The sequence below is a fragment of the Lethenteron reissneri genome, chromosome 10 (genome assembly GCF_015708825.2).
Source record: "Lethenteron reissneri isolate LAM-NWPU_2019-01 chromosome 10, ASM1570882v1, whole genome shotgun sequence".
In the NCBI taxonomy this organism is placed as follows: domain Eukaryota; kingdom Metazoa; phylum Chordata; class Hyperoartia; order Petromyzontiformes; family Petromyzontidae; genus Lethenteron; species Lethenteron reissneri.
In genome coordinates, this window is record NC_083788.1 from 475,804 (window position 1) to 490,069 (window position 14,266).

The following is a 14,266-nucleotide window of genomic DNA, read 5'->3' on the forward strand; positions in this document are numbered from 1 at the left end:
GGCGAAGCCGGGTCATGTGTATGTGTTTATGTGTATGTCTGTGTGTCTGTATGCATGTGTGTATGTATGTGTGTGTATGTGTTTGTGTGTATGTCTGTGTGTGTATGTATGTCGGTTTTGCCGCCGTGGTGGATCCAAGTCCCGGGCGAAGCCGGGTCATGTGTATGTGTGTATGTGTTTATGTGTATGTCTGTGTGTCTGTATGCATGTGTGTATGTATGTGTGTGCATGTGTTTGTGTGTATGTATGTGTGTGTGTATGTATGTGGGTTTTTTTGTATGTGTTTATGTGTATGTCTGCGTGCCTGTATGTATGTGTGTATGTACGTCTGTGGATGTGTTCGTGTGTATGTATGTGTGTGTCTATGTATGTGTGTGTATGTGTTTCTGTGTTTGTATGTGTGTGTATGTATGTGTGTTATGTGTCTGTCTGTGTGTCTGCATGTATGTGTGTGTGTATTGTGTATGTGTTTGTGTGTGTTTGTGTGTTTACGCTCGCATTACACAAATGTATAATGCGGGTCTAAGGCGTTCCTTACACAGCATTGCCGCTTTATTATTTCAGTCGTTTACTGCCGTATGCACCCTGAAAGTCGTGTGTGTCTGCAGCAAGCGCGTGTATGTGTACCTATGGACGCGCGCGCGTGTGTTGTGTAGGGGGAACGGTAGTGTAGTGCTTAGCGTGCTGCCTGTGTGTGTGTGTCTGTGTGTGTGTGTCTGTGTGTGTGTCTGTGTGTGTGTCTGTGTGTGTGCGTGTGTGGTGTGTGGGGAGCGGTAGTGTAGTGGTTAGCGTGCTGTCTGTGTGTGTGTTTCTGTCTGTGTGTGTCTGCGTGTGTCTGTGTGTGTGTCTGTGTGTGTGTCTGTGCGTGTGTGGTGTGTGAGGAGCGGTGGGTGTAGTGCTTAACGCTACGCTGCGCTACCAACCCGGCAAACCCAGTTCGATTCCCGCTCACGGCCACTACCGGTGACGATTATTTGAACCTCCCCTAGGTCGACTCTGCCTCAAACGAGTAACTTAACTACTGTAGCGTATTAACATCGCCACTGGGGAGACAAAGGCGGCCGGCCGTGGTAGATACAAGTCCCGGGCGAAGCCGGGTAGTACAGCTAGTACCTAATAAAATAAACTGAACTGAACTGAACCACCCGACACAACCAACTAGTAAGGTTTGTCACGTAAGCAGAACGTGCCAATTCGTTACTAGTACAGCACGCTGGTGTGTTGGAGAGCAAATCCACAACATTTACAATCTGAGTACAACGTTTCGCCAGTAATTACAACTAGCTTCATCAGGTGACTGCCAGATTTGTGGAGAAGTCCCGTTTCGGTCCTTAAATAGAGGCGTAGTTTGATGACTAATTGGCTATGTCGGGTGGCGGCGGCTTAACGACACTTATATATTTACGCGATCTAATCCAAAATAAAACCTGTATTATGGATGATATTGGTCGCGAAAGCCGACTAGGTATTCTTGGTTCTTTCTTCAGCTAACAGACTGTTGGGGCAAGTGCTGTTAGCGAGTAACACCTATGAAAGCCGGCAGGGCTTTCCGACCGCTTTTGTCTCCCCAGTGGTGATGCTTACACACCGCCACCAGGTACTCATTTGAGGCTGAGTCGACCGAGGAGAGGCCCAGGACCGGTTCAGATAATCGTCAACAGCGTTAGCCGTGAGCGGAAATTGAACTCGGGTAGCCGGGTTAAGTAGCGCAGCACGCTTACAGTTTACACCGCTCACCACCCAAGGCCACGCACACTCACACACAGACACACACTGTGCTATAATAATATAATATCAGAGCATGTTTTTTTTCCATGTGTAGTGAGCTCAACTTTAGTTGCAGACGTTATTTTGGAAGAAACACTATTTATTATACAACAGCACGCAACATAGTATGATCTACACTCGGGTCTCGAATGCCCATCTAAACACGCTACGGCAGAACTTGACACGGTTCGCTATCCTGGTCTGGACCACAAGCTCGGTCCTGGACCACGTGTGGATCTTCGTAACACCAGCACACGAAGAACCCCGAGCTCCTCACGGGTTCCTCGTTATATGCCCCCGGGCTGGGGCTGGCTCCGCCCTTCGCCCTGCCAACCTTCCAGGTCTCTTGAGCTTTTTCTCGAAGGTTCCTGAGAGCTCTTTTGGACCACGTGGCCACCCCGTGGCCCCCGTCCACCGGTGACCCCCCTCCAATATCACCCGGTCACGTGTCAGCAGGTCAACCAGCGTATCATGCCCCAACGTAACCCTGCCTGGCTGACGCTCCCTCTCGCTCCCTCACCGGGAGCTCGCACCACACACTGCTCGCGGTGCCTCCGCGCTAACCAGCACTCACCCAAGTCCCGCTAGGGCTGGTACTACACCACGTAACCTGGGCTGCCCATAATGACAACACATCCGCCGTGGCTTCATAAGCCCCGGCACCATACAGTGACCACCACAGTCACTACACGTGTAGTGAGTCCAACTGAGTTACAGACGTTGTTCTTTAGAGGCAACACTTTTATTGTAACATCAACCCGTTAACACAAAGGGGTAACTGTCCCTTCACCAGATACAGCCTAGGGTGGTGACCACCCAGCTAACTACGTAGGAGTTACATCTACGAAGGGTCAGACCCTCACTCGGGTTCCCGACCACGTGTTGATGCCTCGTAGGACGTAGAGCTTCCAGCTTGTAGACGTGGAGCTTCAGCTTGTAGGATGCAGCGACCCCGGTCCCTCTCAGGGACCCACCTCATATCCTCCCGGGTCGGGGACGCTCCACCCTTGGCCCCACCCGCCTTCTCGAGCGTTCTAGCTCCTGCCGATCCCCCTGAGAGCTCTCCCCGGACACGTGATCACCCCCTTGCCCCCCCACCTGGGGCCTTCTCTGTGGACACTCCGGATCACGTGTCTACGGGGTCAACCAGAGTGCCATGGCCCGGGGCAACCCTGCCCCTGGGCTGACACTCTCCCACTCCCCCTTGTGGGAGCCCGCACTACACGCTATGCGTGGTGCCCGCACTATCCCAGCGCTCACCAAGCCCTGCTAGGGCTGGTACTTCACCCGCCTAAGGGGTGTATGCGACGACAGTGCATCGCACGCCGTGCTGTGCTAGAGCCGGCCTCACAGCAACCCACCCGGTGCCGTCCGTGATGTAGGGACATCGCATGCCACGACCCTCTCGGGCCGGCACCATACAGTGACATCCCCGATGTCACTACACATGTTCACCACGAGTATATGTGGTTAATGCAGACATGATTCCTTGCAAAAGGTTTCAGTTTAGTGTTATAACATCTTAACACCTGTTTTATTGCCAGAAAGGGCAAAACCTATTCTTATATTTTGATAGTAGTGTAATGACAGGGTGACACCTGAAGGGAGATCACGGGTATGGGCACGGTTAAGTAACAACCAATCAGAGGAGGAGGTGTATCTGGGGTAAAGGGGAAAGATGGGGTTAGCCAAGAAACTCTGGGAACCTGCTCGAAGGTTCCACAAGAGGGCGTGGCCGGCCTAGCCACGCCTGGGGGGAATATAAGGGGGAGCGGACCTGGGGCTCGTGTGGGGTCTTGGGTCCTGGCTGCGTTGCTGCTCGCCGACATCTCTCTCTGTTGTCCGGCCACGTGGAAGATCTCTTGCGTGGTTTCCATCGCTGTCATCGTCACGCCAGCCAGCCAGCGGCGTTGCCGAGTGAGGGCGATGGGACCACGCCAAGTGATGGGCTGTATGTAGCCAGTAGAGACGTTAATACCTAGTGTTGTACTCAGTGTGAGAATAAATAAGTATTGGCCTTACACGACGTGTCGCGGAAGTCGCTCATTACAGTAGCAAGGGAAGTTCTATGACACACGGTGCTATTGACGAATAATGTTTAGTTAGAGCACGTAAATATATAAATGTGTTATTAAACCCGCCACAATCAATTAATAAGGTTTGTCACTTAAACATTACATGCGAATTCGTTACCAGTTCAGCACGCCGGTGTGTTGGAGAGCAAATACACAACGTTTACAATCTGAGTACGACGTTTCGCCAGAAATTACAACCGGCATCATCAGGCGGGTTTAACGACGCATTTATATATTTATGCAATCTAACCCAAAAAAAACCTGTATTATGGATGACACTGGTCACAAAAGCCTACTACGTGTTAAACGGAATAATGTTGAGTTTATTTTAGGCACAATAATAAGGCCGTGGGGGCTGATTTGATGTGTAAAAGAAGATGGAGTGCTATCACATTTACAGTCACATTTGCGAATGTGGCCTTGTAACGTTGATCATTTACCTGCAGTATAGTCATCAATCGTTTATTGAGGGACTACTGCTGCAACTGCTGTGTGGTGTTATCTTGTTGTTCTTATTGTTTTTGCTGCCTTGCCCAATCTTGATAAATCGGACTCATAAAAACAATTATGATCATTTATTACTTAATTATATTTCCTGACTCGAATACCATTGTCTCTTTTTTGTACCCCTACTAGTGTGTTGTATTGTGTTGTTATTTGTTGTATTGTTTGCTGCTGTGAGTGTTTGCCGATACGCCGCCCATACTAAACGTGTGTGCAAAAAAATCTTCATAGCTCATCGAATTTCTCCTGCAGTCTAAATAAAGTCCTCCTGCAGTCTGCTCTCCGCCTGATGATGCTGGTTGTAATTACCGGCGAAACGTCGTACTCAGTTTGGAAATGTTGTGGATTTACTCTCCAACACACTGGTGTGCTGTACTAGTGTAGTGACTGACTTGGAGACGTAACTTCTCGGAGGCAATTCTTTAATTAAACACCGAGCACACTTTGCACATTATATACAATACACTCCCTACACTGTTACACACTCTCTGTCTCTCGCTTATACGCAACTCTACACTGGTTACTAGCCTACACACAATTATTGCCGTCTGACACTGATGGCGCATAACTAAGACAGCCAACTACGTCTAGCAGCGCAATTATCAAGTGGAGACGATAGCGACAATGGCGATGATCTTCAGTAGCAACGACGACGAAGGGATCCCACTCCAAACAACAGCCCCGAGCTCCCACTCGGGGTCCCCTTTTATCCTGTTAGCGTAGCCTCGCTCCGCCCTGGCCACACCCCCCCCCCGCCTTCTTGACGTGTCCCTTCCGTAACCTTTCCACTAGATCCCTCTCGGGTCTATCACGTGGCCTGCTGTCAGTCAGGGCTGCTTCAAGCTTCAGATCCCCTTCCCTGCCGGCAGCCAGTGCTATGCTACGTAGTGACAAATTCTATGTCATTACACTAATAACAAATTGGCACGTTCTGTTTATGTGACACAGCCTTACTAATTGGATGTGTCGGGTGGTGGCAGGTTTAACGACACATTTATATTTACGTGATCTAACCCAAAACAACCTCTATTATGAATGATATTGGTCGCGAAAGCCCCCTATGTGTTAAACATCTACAATTCTCTATTACCCACAGCGGCTCCTCGGTAGAGCCCCCGAGTTCACATCCCGGTTGGGGTGGGGTGCCTTGATTCAGCCAATCATCATCATCACCACCCCCCTCCCCGCACGTCAACAACAGTGGTTGTCTCATGGGTACGACTCAGCCCTGTCATAGGAATGTGGAATTTCCACCACTGGCCCAGCAGGGCTGTGAACAGGAGGATGAGCACCTATGGCTCGATGCTCGTTTGAGCAGCAAGAACTCCAGCTGACATTTTCACGGAATACAAAGTGGGGCTATGTACCACGTGGAGCTATGTACAATGTGGAGCTATGAACAACGTAGAGCTATGTACAATGTGGAGCTATGTACAATGTAGAGTTATTTACAATGTAGAGCTATGAACAATGTGGGGCTATGTACAAGGCATCGTGTCGCCGTTGGGTAGAGGTGCACGCGGTGCGCACGCCGCGTTCCAGTGCCGGGAGCTCGGCTGTTGCCACGCTCAATTATTGACGAGGCTGCTGCGCTAATGGCCCCTTTGGCTCGCAGCCCCCCACGGCACTCTACGCCCAGTGGGGGGGGGGGGGGGGGGCTTCCGACGGTCTGTGACCTTGTAGGGGGTGGGGTTGGATGTGGAGCAGTGGCGCAGCGGTCAGCGCTCCGCCCTACGGACCAGGCGACACTCGTGCGCTATTCCGGCCTTCATTGGTGGTACTCGCTCACAGCATTGGCCCCAACAGTCTGTTAAGGCTTTATGGGGGATCTTTGTGTGCTGTGTGAATGTATGCGATGTCCTGCACTGATGCCTTATACTATGTCCGTCTGCTACAGCAGAGGTGTAAGGGATTTCAATGGAACTCACATCACTGCTTTATTGACGTGGTCAAGGCCTATGGTGCTATCAATAGATCAGGACTCTGGGTTGTTCATCGTGCTTTCGGATACCCAGAACCTCTTCTCACAATAATTAAGGGCCTTCATGATGGTGAGCGGGCCTGGGTAAAACTACGTGACCATGTAGTTGGAAAATCGATCCATGGCTATACCGGAGGAATTTTCATGTGGTACAGATACAACGGGAGGCTGATCGATACCCAGGCAGGTAGTCGGAGGCAATCGCCCTCCAGCAACGGAGGGCAGAGGAGCGACGCTCACAACAACGGGCAGAGCGCCGGGCGGCTAAAACACAGCACGTTGGCACAGTAGGGGGCACAGGTGGTGCATCGGCCACTCATCTCAGTCGACCGACGGCACCTGCTGGGTCAGTCCCGTCCTCCTCCTGCCAGCAGCTAGCCTTCGACGCTTCACGTGGCCTGAAAGTGCACCTAGCCTGACACAGTTGCCGTGGTGACGTCACTGCCACTGAGTGGCGAAGGGCGGTTGTTGTTGCTGTGTGTTGTGTATAGAGCTGGCATCGTGTGCCTGAGAGTGGGCGAGGAGGGAGCGGTGGCGCAGCGGTTAATGCACTTCCTGATAACAAAAACAAATACTGTACCTCCCGGCCACGGACAAACATCGCTGGCCGCATGTTAGCGGCAGCGTGCCCAGGCCCTAAGCGGACAACTCCCACGGCGTTGGGCGGTGGAACTTCATCCGGGCAGTTGCTCTCGGCACGACGATGAAGGTCTTCGTGGCGCGCCCCGCCATGAAGTCGGTGTCTCATTGGCCTGGCCGGGACGAGTCCGCGCACCCACAGCAGGTGAGGAGGGAGGGGCGACCGCGCCGTTGATTTGGCGGTCGTTGTTGGCGGCGCGGAGACTCGGCCCTGGGACACGGAGAGCCTCCCCCCCTCAACTCACGAAGAGAGCCCCCCCCTCCCCCACTACTCACGAAGAGAGCCCCCCCCTCCCCCCACTACTCACGAAGAGAGCCCCCCCTCCCCCCACAACTCACAAAGAGAGCCCCCCTCCCCCCACAACTCACAAAGAGAGCCCCCCTCCCCCTACTACTCACGAAGAGAGCCCCCCCCTCCCCCCACAACTCACGAAGAGAGCCCCCCCTCCCCCTACTACTCACTCAGAGAGCCCCCCCCCCTCCCCCCACAACTCACGAAGAGAGCCCCCCCTCCCCCACTACTCACGAAGAGAGCCCCCCCCTCCCCCCACTACTCACGAAGAGAGCCCCCCCTCCCCCCACTACTCACGAAGAGAGCCCCCCCTTAACTCACGAAGAGAGCCCCCCCCTCCCCCCACTACTCACGAAGAGAGCCCCCCCACAACTCACAAAGAGAGCCCCCCTCCCCCCACAACTCACTCAGAGAGCCCCCCCTCAACTCACGAAGAGAGCCCCCCTCCCCCCACTACTCACGAAGAGAGCCCCCCCTCCCCCACTACTCACGAAGAGAGCCCCCCCTCCCCCCACAACTCACTAAGAGAGCCCCCCTCCCCCCACAACTCACTCAGAGAGCCCCCCCTCCCCCCACAACTCACAAAGAGAGCCCCCCTCCCCCCACTACTCACTAAGAGAGCCCCCCCTCCCCCCACTACTCACTAAGAGAGCCCCCTCCCCCCACAACTCACGAAGAGAGCCCCCCTCCCCCCACAACTCACAAGAGAGCCCCCCCTCCCCCCACTACTCACTAAGAGAGCCCCCCTCCCCCCACAACTCACAAAGAGAGCCCCCCCTCCCCCCACTACTCACTAAGATAGCCCCCCCCCTCCCCCCACTACTCACTAAGAGAGCCCCCCTCCCCCACAACTCACAAAGAGAGCCCCCCCCTCCCCCCTCAACTCACAAAGAGAGCCCCCCCTCCCCCCACTACTCACTAAGAGAGCCCCCCCCTCCCCCCACTACTCACTAAGAGAGCCCCCCTCCCCCCACAACTCACAAAGAGAGCCCCCCTCCCCCCACTACTCACTAAGAGAGCCCCCCTCCCCCCACAACTCACAAAGAGAGCCCCCCTCCCCCCACAACTCACAAAGAGAGCCCCCCTCCCCCCACTACTCACTAAGAGAGCCCCCCCTCCCCCATCAACTCACAAAGAGAGCCCCCCCTCCCCCCACTACTCACTAAGAGAGCCCCCCCTCCCCCCACTACTCACTAAGAGAGCCCCCCCTCCCCCCACTACTCACTAAGAGAGCCCCCCCTCCCCCCACTACTCACTAAGAGAGCCCCCCCTCCCCCACTACTCACGAAGAGAGCCCCCCTCCCCCCACTACTCACGAAGAGAGCCCCCCCCTCCCCCCACAACTCACGAAGAGAGCCCCCCCTCCCCCCACTACTCACGAAGAGAGCCCCCCCTCCCCCACTACTCACGAAGAGAGCCCCCCCTCCCCCCACAACTCACTCAGAGAGCCCCCCCTCCCCCCACTACTCACTAAGAGAGCCCCCCCTCCCCCCAATACTCACTAAGAGAGCCCCCCCTCCCCCCACAACTCACTCAGAGAGCCCCCCCTCCCCCCACTACTCACTAAGAGAGCCCCCCCTCCCCCCTCAACTCACGAAGAGAGCCCCCCCCTCCCCCCACTACTCACTAAGAGAGCCCCCCCTCCCCCCACTACTCACGAAGAGAGCCCCCCTCCCCCCACAACTCACAAAGAGAGCCCCCCTCCCCCTACTACTCACGAAGAGAGCCCCCCCCTCCCCCCACAACTCACGAAGAGAGCCCCCCCTCCCCCTACTACTCACTCAGAGAGCCCCCCCCCCTCCCCCCACAACTCACGAAGAGAGCCCCCCCCTCCCCCACTACTCACGAAGAGAGCCCCCCCCTCCCCCCACTACTCACGAAGAGAGCCCCCCCTCCCCCCACTACTCACGAAGAGAGCCCCCCCTTAACTCACGAAGAGAGCCCCCCCCTCCCCCCACTACTCACGAAGAGAGCCCCCCCACAACTCACAAAGAGAGCCCCCCTCCCCCCACAACTCACTCAGAGAGCCCCCCCTCAACTCACGAAGAGAGCCCCCCCTCCCCCCACTACTCACGAAGAGAGCCCCCCCTCCCCCACTACTCACGAAGAGAGCCCCCCCTCCCCCCACAACTCACTAAGAGAGCCCCCCTCCCCCCACAACTCACTCAGAGAGCCCCCCCTCCCCCCACAACTCACAAAGAGAGCCCCCCTCCCCCCACTACTCACTAAGAGAGCCCCCCCTCCCCCCACTACTCACTAAGAGAGCCCCCTCCCCCCACAACTCACGAAGAGAGCCCCCCTCCCCCCACAACTCACAAAGAGAGCCCCCCCTCCCCCCACTACTCACTAAGAGAGCCCCCCTCCCCCCACAACTCACAAAGAGAGCCCCCCCTCCCCCCACTACTCACTAAGATAGCCCCCCCCTCCCCCCACTACTCACTAAGAGAGCCCCCCTCCCCCACAACTCACAAAGAGAGCCCCCCCCTCCCCCCTCAACTCACAAAGAGAGCCCCCCCTCCCCCCCACTACTCACTAAGAGAGCCCCCCCCTCCCCCCACTACTCACTAAGAGAGCCCCCCTCCCCCCACAACTCACAAAGAGAGCCCCCCTCCCCCCACTACTCACTAAGAGAGCCCCCCTCCCCCCACAACTCACAAAGAGAGCCCCCCTCCCCCCACAACTCACAAAGAGAGCCCCCCTCCCCCCACTACTCACTAAGAGAGCCCCCCCTCCCCCATCAACTCACAAAGAGAGCCCCCCCTCCCCCCACTACTCACTAAGAGAGCCCCCCCTCCCCCCACTACTCACTAAGAGAGCCCCCCCTCCCCCCACTACTCACTAAGAGAGCCCCCCCTCCCCCCACTACTCACTAAGAGAGCCCCCCCTCCCCCCACTACTCACGAAGAGAGCCCCCCTCCCCCCACTACTCACGAAGAGAGCCCCCCCCTCCCCCCACAACTCACGAAGAGAGCCCCCCCTCCCCCCACTACTCACGAAGAGAGCCCCCCCTCCCCCACTACTCACGAAGAGAGCCCCCCCTCCCCCCACAACTCACTCAGAGAGCCCCCCCTCCCCCCACTACTCACTAAGAGAGCCCCCCCTCCCCCCAATACTCACTAAGAGAGCCCCCCCTCCCCCCACAACTCACTCAGAGAGCCCCCCCTCCCCCCACTACTCACTAAGAGAGCCCCCCCTCCCCCCTCAACTCACGAAGAGAGCCCCCCCCTCCCCCCACTACTCACTAAGAGAGCCCCCCCTCCCCCCACTACTCACGAAGAGAGCCCCTCCTCCCCCCACTATTCACTAAGAGAGCCCCCCCTCCCCCCACTACTCACTAAGAGAGCCCCCCCCTCCCCCCACTACTCACTAAGAGAGCCCCCCTCCCCCCACTACTCACGAAGAGAGCCCCTCCTCCCCCCACTATTCACTAAGAGAGCCCCCCCCTCCCCCCACTACTCACTGAGAGAGCCCCCCCCTCCCCCCACAACTCACTAAGAGAGCCCCCCCCCTCCCCCCACTACTCACTGAGAGAGCCCCCCCCTCCTCACACTACTCACTAAGAGAGCCCCCCCTCCCCCCACAACTCACGAAGAGAGCCCCCCCTCCCCCCACTACTCACTAAGAGAGCCCCCCTCCCCCCACAACTCACGAAGAGAGCCCCCCTCCCCCCACTACTCACTAAGAGAGCCCCCCCCTCCCCCCACAACTCACTAAGAGAGCCCCCCTCCCCCCACTACTCACTAAGAGAGCCCCCCCCTCCCCCCACTACTCACTGAGAGAGCCCCCCCCTCCCCCCTCTACTCACGAAGAGAGCCCCCCTCCCCCCACTACTCATGAAGAGAGCCCCCCTCCCCCCACAACTCACGAAGAGAGCCCCCCTCCCCCCACAACTCACTCAGAGAGCCCCCCTCCCCCCACTACTCATGAAGAGAGCCCCCCTCCCCCCACAACTCACGAAGAGAGCCCCCCTCCCCCCACAACTCACTCAGAGAGCCCCCCTCCCCCACTACTCACAAAGAGAGCCCCCCTCCCCCCACTACTCACTCAGAGAGCCCCCCCCTCCCCCCACTACTCACAAAGAGAGCCCCCCTCCCCCACTACTCACGAAGAGAGCCCCCCTCAACTCACGAAGAGAGCCCCCCTCCCCCCACTACTCACGAAGAGAGCCCCCCCTCCCCCCACTACTCACAAAGAGAGCCCCCCTCCCCCCACAACTCACGAAGAGAGCCCCCCTCCCCCCTCAACTCACGAAGAGAGCCCCCCTCCCCCCACTACTCACAAAGAGAGCCCCCCTCCCCCCACAACTCACGAAGAGAGCCCCCCTCCCCCCACTACTCACTATGAGAGCCCCCCTCCCCCCACTCTTTCACCTCCACCTCCCCACCCCGTCACCACGTGCCACCCTACCACGCGTAATCTTTCCAATGTGTTGAATAAACCAAACGAGAAACTATTTTGTATTTGACCAGGTGTAAGGCTCCACTGAGCTTTTTCAGAAGCGACCCGATCACAAATGATAGCAAGCTCAACCACGTGGGCTCAACGCCATCATCATCGTCGTCGCGTGGATATTCATAGCAGCAACCAAATATTCTTAGGTTTTTTCGGTAAAGTCACGTAGGTAAAAATTTCAAATTAATAAAAGTAAATTAAAATAAAAAATCACGGCGTTTCGGAGGCAACACAAGCTTCCGTCTTCAGGTGGAACCGTCACAGCACGATAGTTGTATCAAGTGAGAGAAATTCCAAGAAACAGTCTTTGTATATATGTGTGATGCCGCCGCCACGAAGCCGCTCGGCGGGCGCCCCATTCCCGACCTCGCCACCACCAAGTGACGGAGCCGACCCCGCTTCCTCCTCACCTCACCTCACATAAACACACCCGCACGCATTCCCCCCACCCATAGAGCTCCGAGGGGAAGTCACCTGGCTGACCGGTTTTAACCCGAGAAGCCCTTATCGGGATAATCTTCACGGTTTCCGGCGGCCAGAGAATTGGACGACCTCCCCCGGTGCTACTTCGCACCGTGGCGCTGTAACCTGAGTTGAGAATACATGGTCACGGCGGGGGCCACCCAGCCCCCACGGTTGAAACGCACCCCCCCACACACACACGTATCGACGAGGCAGGCAGAGGAGGAGCGAGATGGCTGATTGACATAACAAAGGCACCGTGCACCGGCGCAGTCAAGCCGACCACCTATTATTATGGGGGCATGAGAATGGGACTAATTAGAGTGCGCGCCGCGCGTAAGCGCCGGAGGAGCGAAAAGGGCTCAGGAGGCGGGGCCCTGGGACGGGGAGATAGGATAAAAAGCGAACGTAGCGAGGTAGAGAGGTCTCTCACTCCAAGAAGCCAGCGTTCGAGGCAGCTCCCAGCAAGGCCATCCGGACGTCCGTGAGACGTGTCGAGGTGAGCATCGAGGAAAACCCACGGAACGCCGAGTGCTTCAAACCGTGAGTAAGAAGGTAAAAGCGTATCGTAAGCAGATAAATCGGGAATAGACCCAGGGGTATCAGAGTAGGCCAGGCTCGTCGATTCACACTGATTTAACAACAATTCACAGGCAGCCGATAATAAATCATTAATAGCTGATCGTGGCCTCGTGTGATCTCGCTGAGAAGTGTGAACGCGTGTGGTGCTGAGTATACATTTTCTCGCCACATGTGAGCGCTGCGCAGAGCGGCGCAAGAGAAGGTGTCGTGTTTGGAGTGCGCGGAGCTGGGTGTGCGTGCCTACGCTCACCACGTGTATGATCAGCGTTATACAGGTGCGCAATTGTAACGTGGTTATTCGACGTGGAAGTGGGTGCCACGCGGAGCTGTGTGTGGGTGTGTGTGTACGTTCACTACGTGTATGATACAGGTGCGCGATCATAACGTGAGTATTCAGTGTTGAGACGAGCACCGTGTGGGGCTGTGTACGTACGCTCGCAGCGTGGGAGCGCTGCGCGAGGCTGTATGAGTAGGGGCGTCGCGTTTGAATGCCGGTGAAACCCGAGCGGGTATTAGGGCGGTACGGTAACGCAAACGGAATAGGGGATGCAGGCGGGGGAGACCCCGGGGGCCAACGGCCCCCACATATACTGGTTGAGGGTGGGAGGAGCCAAGGTAGGTAAAATAAGTGTTGGTGAGGCAATGCCTAACCAGCGCAGGTACATCCGAATTCAATCCATGTTGGACCAAGTCCTCAATTATTGTTAGGGTGTCAGGTACTGGGACCTTGGTAAACAGAGATACTACATCAAAACTGACGAGGATATCATCAGGAGATAGTACCATGTCCTTGACCATAGAGACTAATTGGGTTGAATTGAGTACTGCCGAAGAGGTCTTGCATGTGAAGGGGAGCAGAGTATCTGATAGAAACCGGGCCAGTTTGTACGTAGGAGAGTTGATCGTCGACACAATGGGTCGTAGCGGGGTTCCTTCTTTATGGATCTTGGGAAGACCATAGAGTCTGGGAGGTCTTGCCGCCGATGGTTTTAGAGAGGGACGTTTGGTTGGTTCGATTAGGGAAGTCGAACTCGTGATGATTTTGTTAGTTTTTGTCGTTAGGCTGTTAGTAGGATCGTTTTTAATTTTGGAGTAACTCCCATTATTAAGTAGGTCCAGGATTTTGTTGTTGTATGAATCTTTATCCATGATGACCGTGGCATTGCCCTTGTCTGCCGAGAGGATGACAATATCATCTCTCTTTTTTAGGTCCGCGAGTTCAGAGCGTTCGTTTTTGCTAATGTTACTAGTGGGTTTCTTAGCATTCTTAAGAATAGTGGCTATTTCAGCTCTTGCTACATCCGCATGGATGTGTCCTATGCCTCTGAGGGCTACATCAATCTGAGAAATCACATCCTCTACTGGTATATATTTAGGGGTGACAGCGAAATTTAGTTCTCTGGCTAGTACCGTCTTCAGATTGTCAGAAATTGGGATGTTACTCTGATTAATAACGGTCTTGTTGACATCCAGCTTTGTGATGTGTGGCTCTGGTTTCTTCTTAGATAGGAG